Source organism: Montipora capricornis, chromosome 2 (genome assembly GCF_036669925.1).
Source record: "Montipora capricornis isolate CH-2021 chromosome 2, ASM3666992v2, whole genome shotgun sequence".
Taxonomy (NCBI): Eukaryota; Metazoa; Cnidaria; class Anthozoa; order Scleractinia; family Acroporidae; genus Montipora; species Montipora capricornis.
In genome coordinates this window covers 22,950,778-22,968,034 of record NC_090884.1, presented here as the reverse complement: position 1 = coordinate 22,968,034, position 17,257 = coordinate 22,950,778, and the positions used below count along the sequence as shown (strand labels likewise).

The following is a 17,257-nucleotide window of genomic DNA, read 5'->3' as shown; positions in this document are numbered from 1 at the left end:
AAAAAAAAGGCCCCATCTTACAAGAGCTTTACTAAAAATCTAGAAAATTGCAGATAAACGGTGTCGACCGATGTGTGCGACAACCACCGAGGCATCTCCTTGCTCTCCATCACCAGGAAGATCTTTGCCCGCATCCTGCTCAACTATCTCAACGTTCGCATGGAACGCGACCTGCTCCCCGAGAGTCAGTGTGGTTTTCGCACGGGACGCAGTTGTGCTGTGGACATGATGTTCGCAGTTCGCCAACTACATAAGAAGTGTCGGGAGCAGAACGTCGGATTGTACACCACCTTCGTGGACCTGACGGTACCTTTTGAAACTGTCTGCCGTGAGGGTCTGTGGAGGATCATGGCCAAGCTCGGTTGCCCTGCCAAGTTCATCGCGATGGTCCAGCAGTTCCACGACGGCATAAACGCGAGAGTGTAGGATGACGGCGAGTACTCCCAGCCGTTCCCTGTAACCAATGGAGTAAAGCAGGGTTGCGTGTTGGCTCCCACTCTGTTCTGCATGATGTTCTCCGCTATGCTAACTGAGTCAGACGTTTTCCGAGACGGTGACATCGGGGTTGGCTTTCGGTATCGTACCGACGGCAAACTCTTCAACGCTCAGAGACTGCTAGCCAAGACCAAAGTGCATGAAGTCACAGCCCTCCGGGATTTTCTCTTTGCTCACAACTGCGCGATTAATGCTTCCACACAGTTTGACACGCATGGAAGCATGGACCTGCAACGACTTTGGGTTCACGATTTCCACCAAGAAGACAGAGGTCATGCACCAGCCAGCACCTAAAGCTCCCTACACCAAGCCCCACATCACCGTGAACGGTCAGCCACTAGCAGTGACAGACAAGTGTGTCTACCTTGGCAATACTTTGTCACGCTCCGTCAACATCGATGAGGAAGTGGCCTACAGAATCGTTAGAGCCGGCGCTGCCTTCGGCAGACTGAAAGTTAAGATCTGGGAGCGCAGAAGACTGAGCCTCGACACCAAGCTCAAAGTATACAGAGCAGTTGTCTTACCATCCCTGCTTTATGCCTGCGAGACATGGACAGTGTACACCCGGCATTTCAATCAGCTCAATGCCTTCCATATGAGATGTCTCAGAACCCTGCTCTGTGTTAGGTGGCAGAACAAAGTCCCAGACACCGACGTGCTCCAGCGGGCGGAAATGGAGAGCATCCACGCCATCCCGATGCGCTCTCAGCTCCGGTGGGGTGGCCATGTTCACCGCATGGAAGACAGTTGCCTCTCCAAGAGACTTCTTTACGGCGAGCTGTCCTTAGGTAAGCGTACAGTCGGCCGACAAAAACTACGCTTTAAAGATACATTGAAGGCGTCCCTCAAACACTGTCACATCCCCGACTTAACCTGGGAGGAGGCCGCTGACGATCGCTCTGCCTGGCGATTCTTCGGTACAGAATGGTGTGGCTGACTTCAAGGAGAGACGCATCAGAGACAAGGAGCAGAAACGGCAGAGAAGAAAAGACAGTGACAGTTCCACCTCCTAACCTGGTTCAGCCCCGTATGTACATCCCATGTCTTCACTGCAACAGACTCTTTCGTGCAAGGATTGGCCTAATCAGCCACCTTCGCACACAATGTATTTCTAAGACGGTCCGTTTTCCATTTGTTTATGTCATTTCTTTATTCTTTTATAGAATATTAATTAGTATTTGGAACTCCATGGATAGCTATCTTAGCGGAACTGTTAGATCACTATCTACTTTTAAATTTAGCATGAAACGTAAACTGGTCAAGAATTTTATGGATTGTTAAGTATTACTGTAAATAATTTTTTTATTAGGGTCCTTAAGTAGATTTTTATTGTTGTAATCTTATCTTTTTTTTTGTCCTCATTTCAAAGTAAATTATTGTCTTTGAAAAAAAGCCTCTACGGGGAAAGTCAATAAAGTATGTATGTATGTATGTATGTATGCCTTTCGAAATACTGGTAAATACAACAGATATTCCTTCACTGTTTGATCAGCCTTTCACTTCTCATTTGTCTCCCCAGCGATCCGTATGGAATTAGAGGGTTATGCTAGACAGGCATGGTATGGTATGGTATGGTAACTTTATTTAAACACGGTATTTCCTTCAGGTATACATTTACATTGAAGTATGGAAAAAGTAACTTCCTAACTAATCTAAAAACTAAGTTAAAAACTAAAATAATAAAAAAGAAAACACCTGCTTTTCAAGGAGGCCGTGTGTAAAAAAAACAGAATATCGCTAATTAAAAGTCAATCGAAATTTATGTCTCTTAATTTTCCCTTAAATATACTAGGGGATGTCAATTGCCGCACCTCCAGAGGCAAGCCATTCCATAACACACTTCCGCTATAAGAAAGACTTCTTTTATAAAATTCAGTACGGGGTTGCGGAACAGCGAGCTTGTATTCATTCTCCCTAGGGTTATAGCTAGTTAAATCGCAGCGACGAACAAAACGCGAAGTCAGGTATTCTGGAGCAGTGTTATTTACAATGCAATGCATCATTATTGCTTTACTGACTGCGCGCTGATGGTCCTTCCTACTGTATATTTGTATGCCAGTTATGTCAGCCAATCGACAAGAAGAGCGAATCTTCTACAAGTTACAAGATCGAGGAGAGGCACAGAAAACTTAATGCAAGCGTTAAGAAAGGATTTTAAGTCGAAGCAACGGCCAGAACGGAACAAGCGAACTTGAGACTAAAACAATAGAATTAATTAATACATTAGTTAGCTAAATGGTTGAGGGAAAAACCGTAAAGCCCAGGGGGATATTAAATGAAATGTTCTGCGCTAAGCTAAGTTCTAAAGTTAGTCGTGAAAATTCCACCTTGAAAAATCGTGAAAAAATTCGAGTAAACTCCATCTGGCAAATAACATGGAAATTAAGAAAATGCTTGTCACAAAAGAAGTCAAACATGACGTCGTAATTGATATAGCCCATTTTGGTTTTTAAGAGGCGGGTCAAGTGGTTGTGAGGCCGTTCAAGGTTACCTTTTATATTTTGTACGAATCATCGGTTCTGCAAGAGCGAGGATATCAGGTTTTTCTTTGCTGATGTGTTTGTCGTTGCTTAGAAATCGATTGATTTATTTGCAAGAAATTCAGTTTGGCTTTTTGAAAAACCAAGATTTCATTTTTTTAAAGATTTGACTATACCCTTCTTGGGGATGCCCTTCTCAAAGTGTTCAGTGCATTTGTTACGGAGGAGACATAATTAAGATGGAAAAGGGCCATTCGTGAAAAGGGGTGAAACTAACTTATGCGATGTACTGAATCACACCTCATGCTTCTTGAAAAGATCCTAAACCCGGCAACACATAAAGGCCTTCTTCTATGCTTTTGGTAGCATAGCTTTGAGACACAATAGCCGGACAATAGCAACTAATAACACCATTGACTTACTAGTAAGTGTGGGATATCGAGGAAAAATGCCATCATGAGGACAATATTTCTTTCATAAAGACTCGATCAGACGTTACTCAACCATTTATTTGCCATTTCCGCACCATTGAAAGGGTGCTTGTTTTTTTACTTTTTTTCATTTTCCAAAACGTTTAGTAACAGGAAGAGAATTGGCTTTATTGAGGTAGGCAAACATTTATGCATGGGTTTATTCAATTTTTCTGTTAGCTTTACATTTAGCAAAAAGTACGAGGAATAGTGATATTTAAGGAACCTATTTAAGCCACCATGATTTTGAATTTAAAAAATGAGGCCTGGTGATCCCGCGTCTTTCTGCGTGCGCCTTCTTGACAGTCTCACCTCGGTTGTTTAAAATGTGAATAACGCTATCCAGCGGATAAACACTAGCAAAACAAATTGTGTATCCAGTGGATAGTGATTTATCCACTGGATAGCGCTATCCATCCTTCGAACAACTGGGGCTTCATTGTGTTAGCTAGATGTCTCCTGCTATATTTTCTCTGCTTGATTAATTTACAAATGGCTTCAAGGTAATAGCGGCATTCTAAGAAGGTTGCGCTCTCTGGTTTTGAGTAATGAAGGTTGAACGGAATTCGCCGAAATGGCTGCATGCTTTAACTGCAAGAGAAAACGGTATCTCGAAGGCCCAAAGGGAGCACATATCCCGGCCGTGCTAAACCGAATGTAATGTGAAAGATATTTTTTAAAACCGAGGAAAACAGTACAAAGGTTACCTAAAAAACTAGAGTCCATTCTCAGAATTACTCTGGTGTCAATCACGAAGACTTTAATGTACACAAAAGAAGCAAAAAGTTGACAAAATACCATTGCCTAAATTGAAAACGAACCGCACTCTCTCAGTAAATAGTTGGGTGAACACTTGATCAATTGAAAACGACTGTACTAAACTGTGCCACGTGTTAAGTCGGTTTGAAGTATTTGCTTTGCGCAAGATGTTTCGCAAATCTCTTTGCAAAACAAATTCTTTCATACAAGTATGTTATTCTTAGTATTCACGGAAAAAAGTTCAGTTTCTTCATTATTTGATTTCTTTCTCTTGAATGTCTATAAAGACAGTGTAATTTTCTTTCCTTTGAAAGCATGTCAGTAATAACGAAAATAATTTGTTGTACAGACTGCCGCAACTAAAGAGGTTTTAACGGATAACAAATGGCTCTTCAGCGCAATTAAAATCATATTCAGTATTTATATCAATCAGATGAGACATCTAACTCAATTTGCAGAAAGATATTGAGGCAATTATCTATTGCGCGTGTCAACAAATTAAAAGCATGATGAATCTCTTTTTCTTTTCAACGATACAAGCATAACGAAATTAACTACTATGGGAATCATTGCTGCCTGGAGAAATATCACAAGTTTCTTTAGATCTGATAATTAAACTAAGCTTAGAGGGATTTTTGCTGAACTTGTTGAATCAAATTCATTATTCAATGAAAATGACTTTTAAATTTTCCACGTATGGCGAAGTGGTCAGAGCACTCGCTTTCCACCGGGTTCGACTCCCAGATCCGTCATGTAGCCTGCGAACGAGCGAGGACGGAAAAAAACTTTCGGCGAGCGCGAAACAAAAAAATTCGGAGAGCGAAGCGATCAGGGAGGTTTCACAGGCTAGCGTCATGTGTCCCGTGGAGCCTTCGTTTGTTCTCTACTCTGGGGCCTGTTTTTCGAAAGTCCCGAGAACTTTTCGGGCCCGAAAAGCCAGTCGTCAAACTGCAATCCGCTTATTCTGAAAAGCTGATCCTTTAACATGTTTTTAATGTAAGAAAACCTAAGAGGATTGCGAAGTATGATGGCTTAGAACCTCGTCGTTGCAAAAATATAAAGGGAATTGTGGCACCCGAAAGAGGTTTTTCTCCGGTGACTCCGGTTTTCCAATCTCGTTAAACCAGCCTACGAATTGATTTGATTTTTGCACAGCCGAGAATGTCTCCAATTAGTGCTCCAGTGCTAAATACAACTGACACTTAAATAAAGTTCATTCAAGAGCAGTCGTCAGCTTTTGTCACAATTCAAATCGTGAATTTTACTAGGAATCATTCCATTAATTAAATGACGTTTTTTAAGAGCTTAATGATCACAGGAGAAAGCGTGTTTGCAAACGCTCAAGATCTCATTTCCCTCATAACAGGTAACCACACCTTGCCGGTAAATAGTGCCGTTCAATTACCACAACATCTTTTTTCAAGTTATTTAAGTGAAACGACATATACGAAGAACGTTTTAATACAATACCAGAGTAGAGAAAACACCACAAGGTAGGTCGACAATTCTCGTACTTCAGCTTTTAATGTCATCTTTCTTACAATAAAATATAATTATATTATATCAGCTTTCAGAAGAACCCATATATTCTTTTTCCAATATCATTTTTGGTCTAGTCGGTGACCTTTCTTCCACGCTGTCGTGTAACAAAGAAAAGAAAGAGTGGACGTCCTTCCAATTCTACACAGCGCACTTTTCAGTCTCTAACTTGTTTTTAGCATCGGAAGGTTGGTTTTCTCCGAGATTCTAGTCATATTACAGATAACTGACTCGAATTCCTTAACTTGATTTCCTATAAATTCGCACACTAAAACTTATATTGTGAACTTGCTGGTTTTTCTTTAGATAAGCAAACTGTGTTCACCATGAAATTCATTAGTACTTCACTGAGTACTCAAACTTGAAGATCAAATGGAACAAATTTGTGTTTGAATGTGACAAAATTTCCCCCCAAAGCCCTGAACGTTTTCCCAAGGCCACTAGGAAAGTTAAGAACTTTTGCCGGTCCAACTCTTTTAAAGCATCAACACCATAAAATTGTCGGATTTGTTTTTCAAAAATAGCAAACAACCTTTAAAGGTAGGCGATAAATCTTGATGACGATAAGTTCTGGAACTTGCTTGACTGAAATAACCATTTGCCGGATGGTTTATAAACCAACCGCATCTTTGTTTTTGGAAGCTCCGGGAGCTTACAAGTGGAAATTCAATAACACAGTAGCAAATTAAAACAATCATCAGTGGCGGGATGGTTGGTAATTTTCTTTATGAGAGCTTATTTATTTCAATAAACGTTTCTAAAAAGAATTCCGGTTTCCGGTGACATAAGGATAAGTTGTCCTCAGCCTCGCGTTTCCATGCAAAAGAAATCAGTTTAAACTTGGAAACAAAAACTTTGCAGGGAAAAGTGTGGTCTATGCGAAAGACTTCTCAGTTCAGAAGAAGAAATAGCAACAACAAAAGATCGCTATTTTTCACGTGATTGTGTTTTGTATCATCATTTCAGTCTCAAATAGTTCGCTGTGCCGGCAAAGCTCATAACCAACTTTAATATATAAACACCAGTGAAAACGCCTTCCAAACTAAAATGTGGTGTTCCAATTTGGGAAAATTCAGAGCAAGTACTGAGAATCACCTCAAAAATGGCTTCTTTTTCCTGGTAGAATGGGACCCTGTCTCGGAGAATAGTTTTTGTTCGTTGTAGGTTTTTAAAATCGGTTGGAAACGAGTGTAAAATTGGCCGAAAATAAAACGTAGAGCCTCCACGGAAATTAAAAATTACCACTAAATTCCAAAGACTATTTCTGCAGTTTACTCTAAATGTAAAAATAATGTTAAAACTCACAAGGAAAGTTTCCCTGTTTGCAAGGAATCACAAAATTCATCCAAACAAACCTCCCATTCCATTCCTGAGCCAAGCATAAAACCCAAATGATCCTCTGAGCCCACAGGAGCACAAGAGGGGATTCAGGATCTCAGAATTCAGAATTTCTGATCCCCCAATAACACAGGAAAAAATTCAGAATTTTCTGATCCCCCAATAACACAGGAAAAACTTCAGAATTTCTGATCCCCACAATAACAAAGGAAAAAAATTCAGAATTTCTGATTCCCCCAATAACACAGGCAAAATTTCAGAATTTCTGATCCCCCCAAGAACACAGGCAAAAATTCAGAATTTCTGATCCCCCCAAGAACACAGGCAAAAATTCAGAATTTCTGATCCCCCCAAGAACATAGGGAAGAATTTAGAATTTCTGATCCCCACAATAACACAGGAAAAAAATCAGAATTTCTGATTCCCCCAATAACACAGGCAAAAATTCAGAATTTCTGATGCCCCAAAGAACACAGGAAAAAATTCAGAATTTCTGATCCCCCCAAGAACCCAGGAAAAAATTCAGAATTTCTGATCCCCCCAAGAACACAGGCAAAAATTCAGAATTTCTGATCCCCCCAAGAACATAGGGAAGAATTTAGAATTTCTGATCCCCACAATAACACAGGAAAAAATTCAGAATTTCTGATCCCCCCAATAACACAGGCAAAAATTCAGAATTTCTGATGCCCCCAAGAACACAGGAAAAAATTCAGAATTTCTGATCCCCCCAAGAACACAGGAAAAAATTCAGAATTTCTGATCCCCCCAAGAACACAGGAAAAAATTCAGAATTTCTGATCCCCCCAAGAACACAGTAATGAGAGGATTCAGAATTTCTGAGCCACAACAAAAACGTGGTCCCATGAGGATTCAGAATATGTAATCAGCCAAACAACCAAAAGGATTCTCAGTAAAATTTATGCTATAAAATCGGAGCTTTAAGACAATTCTGGAGTAGAGCAAGACTAATTGTTTCACCATATAAAATTTATTCAACAAATTAAGTTATATCCAGTGCAGCCAAGTGAGCTTTCTCGCGAAAACATGAAATCGTCACAAGTGAAGATAACTTCACACGTAAAAAGATCGTTGTTGCTCTGGTTGCACCTTTCGATGCCTTTCGTGAAATGATTTAGTATTTCATTGCTGTTTATTTCACGAGTGAGCGCAGCGAATGAGTGAAAAATTTTTCAACACTCGAAGAGAAATTTCGTATCTCCGCGCTGTCATGTAATATCCTCTATATACAATGCAATTACTATCTGTCACGATCTTTTTGTCTAAGTAACAGCACTGAATTTATTCTAAAATCAAAATTGTAAATTTATCTAAACATTCGTGTGGGTGTCTGCAAACTGAAAAAAATTAGGAGGAATCTATTACATCTGTATATATCAACGGCTATGCATGATTTCAAACTGACCAATTCAGACCGCTCGTAGCTACCGCATGAACCATGGAAGGTAACTTTCTTAAGAATATCGAAAAAGGGAAGCATTTGAACTAAACTTAAAATATAACACTGGAAATTATTTATTGGATGAAGCGTAATGAACGGTTCGGTTCGGTGGAGAAAAAAAGTAGAAATGTCAGGAACGCACCAGATTCGCAGCTGTTTGAATAAGCTGCAAAAACCTCGAAAGTGTGATGAGTGATGATTTTCATTTCAAATTATCCTTCGAGAACATTTTTGTCAGAGCTTTGTGGATTAAATGTGACTTACCCTTTGCAATATTTTTGAAAAGTTTAGAACTAGATACAAGACAAAAATGGGCTAACACGAAAGGAATAAAAAACGCAATATAAAAACAAAAATTTATCTGAGGGTTGACAACATTTCCGGCTGTTGTCTTCGCCCGCCGGAAAATAAAGTTGCTTTTGCCAAGAGCTGGAGAAAACCGTTGCGACTGCTGGCTGAATTGCGAGGCAGTTTAATATGTACCAGCGGTTTCCATATTGCTGTCCTACAAATTTACACGTCCAAAAATTTTGCGTTGATGGAATGTCGTTGCCTTTTATGAAAATCCTGGGCCGTAATGTTAAAAAAAAACTAGTAAAAATTCGTTCTCCATCGATCTGATGTTAACTTATATGACCTGCGGATTTTACAGTCGACCCAATGTAGAGTAATGCACTTGTACACAGATGGATGAGTTCTAGATTTTGATGAAGTGATTATTGATACAGTTATGATCTTGACACACCGAACGCAAGTTTGGTTTAGTGTATAGTCGTGCTCAATTCCCATTACCCAAAAGGAATACGCACTTCTGTTAGACTGTTATAGTTGGTTCTATGATATACTTTCACCCGCATTATTCAGTTAAAAGCCTTACAAAGCCATAATTCAATCAAGCAACTATCGTCTCTCATCACAAAAAAACTTTTCCTTTCAGTTAAAATTGAACAAAGTAAGTTCGTTTGCAATCAGTTTATTTCCTTAGGAAAGTCGAGGATCATGGGAAGTAAACCGAATACCGTGCCACCTTAGTTAGCTGATCATAATCATAATCATAAGCACGAACATAACGCTGTTATGTCGCTTATGTCTTAGTGGGAACGTCCAGAAACATAATCATAGGCGCCCTTATGATCAACATAATCATAATCATAAGAAAATGATCGACCATTTTCTTCTGATTATGATTATGGCTTTGACTATGACTGTCGCTTTTCTTTGCAGTTGGAACGCGAAAATCATAACGACATAAAGTGAAACATAAAGACGCAATGGGCTCATTGTGTTTTGGCCAATTAAAGTCTAGGACCAGTACTTTCGGGTCGGTTCATTTTCAAGATGGCGGCCAGCTTTGAGGAAAAGCTTTACGTTTTTAGAGCGGCCGTACCCACTAGAACATAAGAAGCTTATGTTTATGTTTATAATTATGATTATGCTTATGATCCTTATGTCGCCAGTGGGAACTAAGCTTTAGTGAACGAGTCATAATACAGTACATGAGTGTTATTCTTATGCAAATAATTGAACTTTGGAATTGTTTCTTTAAAACACAAGTTAGCAGGACTGTAGAACAGAAATAACACGGCTGCCATGATACCTGAAGCTGTTCAAAACACTCAAAGAAATGTTTAAGAATACGTTATAGCCTTCTGAAGTGAGGTGCGGTATTGCGGAATATCAAAATATCAATAGGTCGTATCACTTTTGATATATCAAAATTGTTTTCATTCATTTCTTGGAAGGTTTTTTGATAATATCATGAGATTTTGATACTGATGGAAGGGAATGATATTTTGATATTCTGCAGAGGTACTTGAATATCAAGATCTCATGATATTATCAAAATATCAAGTCTCTGCTAGGGTCAAGTGATATGTATTGAGGTTTGATATTTTGATATATCATGATATTATCACGATATCATGATATTATCAAAATATCAAAAAGGCTATCAAAATCTCAAGTCTTTGGTAGGGTCAAGTGATATGTATTGAGGATTGATATTTTGATGTATCATGATATTATCAAAATGTCATGATATTAACAAAATATCAAGAAAGCTATCAAAATCCCATGTCTTTGCTAGGGTCAAGTGTCTCAAGGATTAAAGAACGAGGTATATGAAAATAGCAAGATAATTTCAAAATAGCGAAATATCAAATCATTTGTGATATTTTGATATTCTGCAATCCCGCACCTTAGTTGAGTGCTTCTGAAGCAATATCGAACTGAAACGGAAGAATGTCCGCATGGCCTAGCCTTGTTGCCAGCTTTTTAGTTCCCGGTTTTGACTTGACATTTACTCTTATTGAAACTAACTGAAAATCAAGAACTGAATTATTTCTTTTTCTTAACCGTTGAAAGGTTAACGTTAAACGTCATGTGCTCTCGACAAACTAAAAGCTGATCCCGTCTGTTACTTCCCCGGGCATTTTTTTGTATTAGACCGCTTTAAGCTTTCGAAAAAACTGTTCCATCAATTTATCAAAATAAATATGCTATTAAGCCTCTAAGTGAAAACAGACAGTGCGACTCTCTCTTTTATTGCATTCACTTGATGTCTTGAAGTTGTCGATGACCTCACAAAGCTGCCCTTTCCGATTTATATTTCTGGAGAAATATCTTCATCTGCTTTTCCACTATCCACTACGTTTGGATAAATCAAATTAATGTAGATGTCTTTTTAGCAAGCTTAGTTTTATGTAGGATAAGTCTTATTAACCAGAACATGGTACTTTATTGATCGTTAAATACTCTGGTAGGTGTGTTTTCTAATAACAGTAAGGCAACTTAAAAATCTTCCAATCAACATAAAGAAACCCACGTGTGACGGATGTGCACGAAATACCCCTTGGAGATTTCCAACGCCTTTCTTTGAAAATTGTGTTTACACACGTAGGATGATCATTCAAAACAGGGATCAGGTACACTTCGTTTGCACACAATGCGAAGGGTTGAGGCCATTGTCTCTTGGTACGGAAATACGTGCAGGAAACGGCCTAAAAGTAACAATGGCCTTCCAAGATGAGGAAAATGACAACTTAAACACAATGGGGAACTTTTTTTTGCTAGCAGATTGACAAGAGTTTAGAAAGCTCGTTTTAAAACACTGGTTTATTCCAGGCGTTTAAATTAAGAAAAAATACAATGAAGGCATCTGGGTGAACCAAAAAAAAGAAAAAAATAGGATCATATCCTCCGAGGGAAGAACCTCAGGAAATGAATTCATAAACAAATGGACACTGGGTTGAATGGTGATGCTAAGAGAAATTAACCACGTACGACCTCCGATCAGGGACATTTGTCTTTTCTTTTTTTGAATAAAAAGGCTAACAATTGAAGAAATTATTAACATATACACGGTATCCTGGCCCGGATTTGTATGGATTTTCAAGCGATACACTGTAGTAGAACGTCAAACGAGTTTTGTTTCAGGCGTCTCGTGGCTTTCCTATTTTAAAACGAAACGTTCCTCTGAATGATATAAATACACCAGTTAAGAAGATAGTCTCAAACGCATCTATCCAATCGAGGGGAAACAACTTTAAGCAGGTAAGTAATGGAGGGCAAATCTGTCGTTGAAAGGGTCTTTAACAAATTGAAATGTGATCTTCAGATTAAATTACTTAAGCAAGTTAATTTAATTTAGCGGCAGCCAATCCCAGGTTATTAGACTCAGCATGTTAGTGATTTAAATCAGTGATTTATTGCCAGTTATATGGCAAAATCGCTTCTTCTTTAGTTTTCCTCCAACGTGAATCCTGACGAGACCGTGAACAAGTATGCGAGGTCTATGCAAGAGTGATTAGCATTCCTTGATTCTGGATATGGAAACTAGAGATACGTTCACGTTTTTTCCTTAACTTTTCACATCATTGGTATGTTTTTTTTCAATTCCACTAATTACACTAAAACACTTTTACTACGGCGCATAATACAAACTGTCAACATACTAGGGACACCACCTAGCGACATTGGGATGTTCAAGTTGTGTGCTGGCGGAAAGTTTATTTGCATGGGTGCATTCTCAGGCACAAAATAAAAGTCTAGCCGGTCTCTAGTATCAGTGCACCAACGACCAGTTTTCTCTAGTTTAAGCCAGTGATATTATGTGTATATGGTAAGGGCGAAACTGATACTTTCATTTAATTAATCATTAGATTTCAAATTTTCAGCAAGTCGTTCTAAAAGATGAAATTTGGTTCAATGGTATCGGAATAGTTTCCATCTAAATTCTTGGTTCGAATTTCCTGTACCAGCCATACTCAGCCTTTTGTCGTCAAAGTACAAAGTTTTTAGGGATCAACCATGTGCTGGTTTAGCTTTCAGCTGCTCCTAAAGAGCTTACAACACTAATTACGTTTTAGTAATTGGTTATGACATCCAGGGTGGGATCTAGAAACGAACACAGCCACACATTGAAAGTGAATGTCTTTGCCAAGGCTACTTCTGCCATGAATCAATTTATATCAAAGATACCTGAAGTATTTGAGTAAGGAGTTGACAAAAAGAAGAAAACTAACGCCTGAAATGAATAAAGTTAAATTTCGCGTTAAAAATATGGAAAACAAATGGTATGCAAACAGTGGATTGATTAGAAACGGCCCGTAGTGTTCTTAGAAGATAAACAAAATAAAGTTAATTTAAAACACCAGTCGGATTTGGCATAGTAGGAACTAGCCATTGTAAGAAGAAGCGCCTTTTGGGAATAGAATCGTGTGCAGCCATGCAACAGAGCGATGAAAACAGCTGAAAAATGAATTTAACAAATTGATGTCAGTTTTCTTGCGTCTGTCCTTTTATTGATCATGAATTTCGTCATAACATTGTCAAAGTAGCTGTGGATCCACAAGGCGATAGCCGAGTTGATCCGCAGACTAATTTAAGAAAAAGGCAGAGGGGTGAAAATTAAGTCAAAACACGGGAAGAACGCGAGACAAAAATTCGAGAAACTTCAATTTTATTCAATCTGACGCGACCAATATCGCTAGTAAACTAGTCGTTCTCAATGAGAAGGGAAATGCTCGAGTAGGAGGAGACCTGATCAATGCAGGCAGCCCCAAAGAGGGGAAAATTTTGTAAGACCAAACGCCTTGTAGTAGTCGATGGTGATGGTAGCCATTGACATAACATGCGACTGCCATCGTTCCAAATTCGACCGACAATGCGAAGCATCTGAAGCGAAATCAGAGAACAACACAGTTTGACAACTTTCAATAATATATCTAAGTCGATTCATAACGATACTTGCCGTGAAAACAACAGGAAAATCCAGAGGAAAATCCGCCACTACACAAATCCGCCAAAACTCAAGGAAACGAATATTATGGTTTTTTCTGCCATGTGATTAGCCGAGCATTCGTTCGGTGGTGCTCGATGTCCGACGGCAATCCGAAGACTGTAACTCGAACCCAATCTGCGAGACAAACATTTATAATCGCGCGAACTCAGGCATGCAATCTCGAGATTCATTGCGCGATAGGGCCGAGATGCATTGCAAGATTAGTGTTGCTCTCGCTCGCTGCCGCTCGCTCGAGCAATTATAAATTTATGTGTCTGTCCGCTAATAATTGAGAAAAAAATTAAGCAATGAGCGTGTGAGAATTTTGCAGTCATTGTAAATTAGCAATTGATGCCGGTAATTGGTGTCCAACCTGGGCAAAAGCATAGTTCAAATGTTGTCGACAAAGTTTCATTGCTTAGTTAATAGTTTATCATATGTAAGGAAGAAGATAGATTCATTCTAATTTATCAAATATCGTCAAGAATGAAAAAAGATGGCCGTTTTTTAGTACAGACTCATAACTCGACTCATCTGGGACGAACTAAGGCAAACACTTTTCTGCGTCTGTCAACTTCGTCCAGTGTAAAGAGGAGCTGAAGATATATCATGAGTCTGGGACGAACTATCCAGTTTAGATGCTTCTTTGAAGAGGTAATTTTGTGGATAGTTCGTCAAGACGCATAATGTGTCTTGTGTCCGTTTTCATACTAGACGAACTTGAGAAAGGAAGAAAAAATGTTCACCCGCAAAGTCGTCCCAGACGGATTATGAGGTCTTCTACAGTTCGTCCCGTCTTTACACTAGTGGAATAAACCGAGGGACGAATGGGGAATATGACAAAAAATTCCTAGAGAGAGGATGCTCAGTTGGTAAGATTAAATCTCTGATAAGTAAGATGATAAACAGTGTCCTACTGAATGCTGCTTGTATTGCCTGAACGACATTAAATCTGCGTTGGCTTCATAGAAAATACAAAGTACCTGTACCTGTAGGCTCGATTACCAGCCGCTGTTTCGGGAAATGGGATACCCGACACTCGAGTGAGCGGCGGAAATAGAGCCTACTGTACCTGATGACCCTTCTCAAAAAAGTCTCGGTTGAAAAATTTCTCTTACAAAGATGGTCCTGCGTTCCATAAACCTACTATTCACATCGTATTCTGAAAAATTGAAATGAAAGATCACACAGCCTTTGACTCGTGATGGGACAGGCTGAAAGATAAGCGGACAGAAACATGAATATAAATTTATGCGATAATGACGCGATATTGTTCGCGCTAGATTGAAGTGTCTTGCGTTTTTTGTCTGGCGTTCTTCTCGTGTTTTCACTTAATTTTCACCCTCTGCCTTTTTGTTATTGTAAAAAATGAATTGGCGTCAGTTTTTCATGCGTCTGTCCTGTTATTGAGCATGAATTTCGTCAAAACATTGTCAAAGTAGTCTGCGGATGAACTCGGATATCCCCTCGTGGATCCAAAGCTACTTTGTCAATGTTTATGACGAAATTCATGATCAATAACAGGACAGACGCATGAAAACTGCCATCAATTTGTATATGTCTAAATGGCACTCTCATGCCTAAGGTAAACGGGTTCATGTCATGGGCTACTTAAATGATCCAGCTGCTTCAAGTTGGAGATTACTGCACAAATTTTTCATCGCTTTAGAGAAGAGTAGAAACACTCTTTTTTTACTTTTCATTTTTTCCCACTTGTCTCATATCGGTTGCGTATTTCTTAAATCCCTTTCGTACAGCGGAGAAAGAAAGATGAGAGGACTTTCCTGCCTTCTCTTCATTATCGCTATTGTCCCATGTCCTTCATTTGCAACTTCGGACGAGGAAAATGGGGCTGAAAATTCCGGCTCAGACTTTGTGGACTCTTTCGTGAAGCGGTGTCCCCCTGGTCTTTGGTGTGGAAAGAAACGAACCATGACGGAAGATCAAGAGAGGGTGAACCATATGCAGCCACTAATTCCTTGGGAGATGCCTTCGAAGAAGCGCTGTCCTCCGGGTCTGTGGTGTGGAAGAAACGAACCTTGAAGGAAGATCAAGAGAGTGAACCATATGCAGCCACTAATTCCTTGGTAGATACCTTCGAGAAGCGCTGTCCTCCGGGTCTGTGGTGTGGAAAGAAGCGCGACACTGCAAGCCAACAAATACTCAAAAACCTTGAACAGGAAAAAGTAAACAGAAAAGGAGCTTCAACTGATAGTGGAAGTCATGGAGAGGCTAACACAAAGAACTGTGGCAGATCAGTTTGAGAAGCGCTGTCCACCCGGCTTTGGTGTGGACAAAAGAGAGGTCCACCGAAGACATAAATCAAAACAATGGTGACAACATGGCCATTTAAGACTTTCGAAAAACGTTGTCCACCGGGATTATGGTGTGGAAAAAAAGAGAGAGATTTCAGAGGATGGGACTGTGATTGATGAAAACCACACTGGCTCGTTTGTTAAAATTTTCGAAAAGCGCTGTCCACCTGGCTTATGGTGCGGAAAGAAACGAGGATACCCTGAAGAATTGCCAGTACAAACCACGAAGGCGGAAAAAAAAGGTAGATGGATCTCTGGTGAAAACCTTTGAAAAACGATGTCCACCTGGTCTTTGGTGCGGAAAGAAGCGAAGTGTTACCAATGAAAAATAACCTGGTGCGACTTGGACCAATAATGACAAGGACATCCTCACTGGAAACACTCCAGAAGCGCCTTCTTCCTCGCCGGAGAGACGTATGGAGAGCGATATCCTAATGTAATGTGCAATTGATAATAATTAAATGGCATGTAATTGTAAGTACTCAGAGAGTAGTTTATAGACTAAATCATTTACTATTGTATTGGATTATTTGGTGCAGCGACTGGAAATTAAATCAATCTTTCATGAGATAAATGACTTCTTTTTAAACGCACGAAGAAAGGCGATCTTTGTACAGAGGGTCGTTCCCCCTTGGAAAGTACTTCACACTAGGGTCTGAATGGATACACAGCGAAACGCGTTTGTATGAATATTGTCAAATACGCTACAAGCTGGCCAAGTGCATGCCATGGACCTCCTTAGCTCTGAATGCAAATTTTTCATTTTTATATCATCTATGAGAACTTGAAACTGTTTAATGGTCTGAATAATAGTCTGGATAAAACGAAAACAATTAGGTAGCCTGTAAAGGAAAAACTAACTTTGAACATATCTTCCTCGGGGTCAAATCATAACAAGATTGGGCAAATCAGGGACAGACACGCGAACAAAATAAGAGACACAGGCAGATGTGAAAGAGAAATCCTTATCCAATGAAATTACAGCTTTCTTCAGCATTGGGCCAATGGATTAAAACCAGCCAAAAAACTCGTTATGTTTGCCATTCCATACACCACTGCAGCATGAGCTAAAAGTGAAATTAGAAGTAACTCCAAACAAACCTCTGAAATTATGAGGG

General features: G+C 39.5%; 1 pseudogene; it reads left to right on the top strand.

Annotated features, from left to right (window-relative positions):
• Window positions 1-11,921: 11,921 nt before the first annotated feature.
• Window positions 11,922-16,707, top strand: LOC138037861 (uncharacterized; annotated as a pseudogene).
• The last annotated feature ends 550 nt before the right edge of the window (window positions 16,708-17,257 follow it).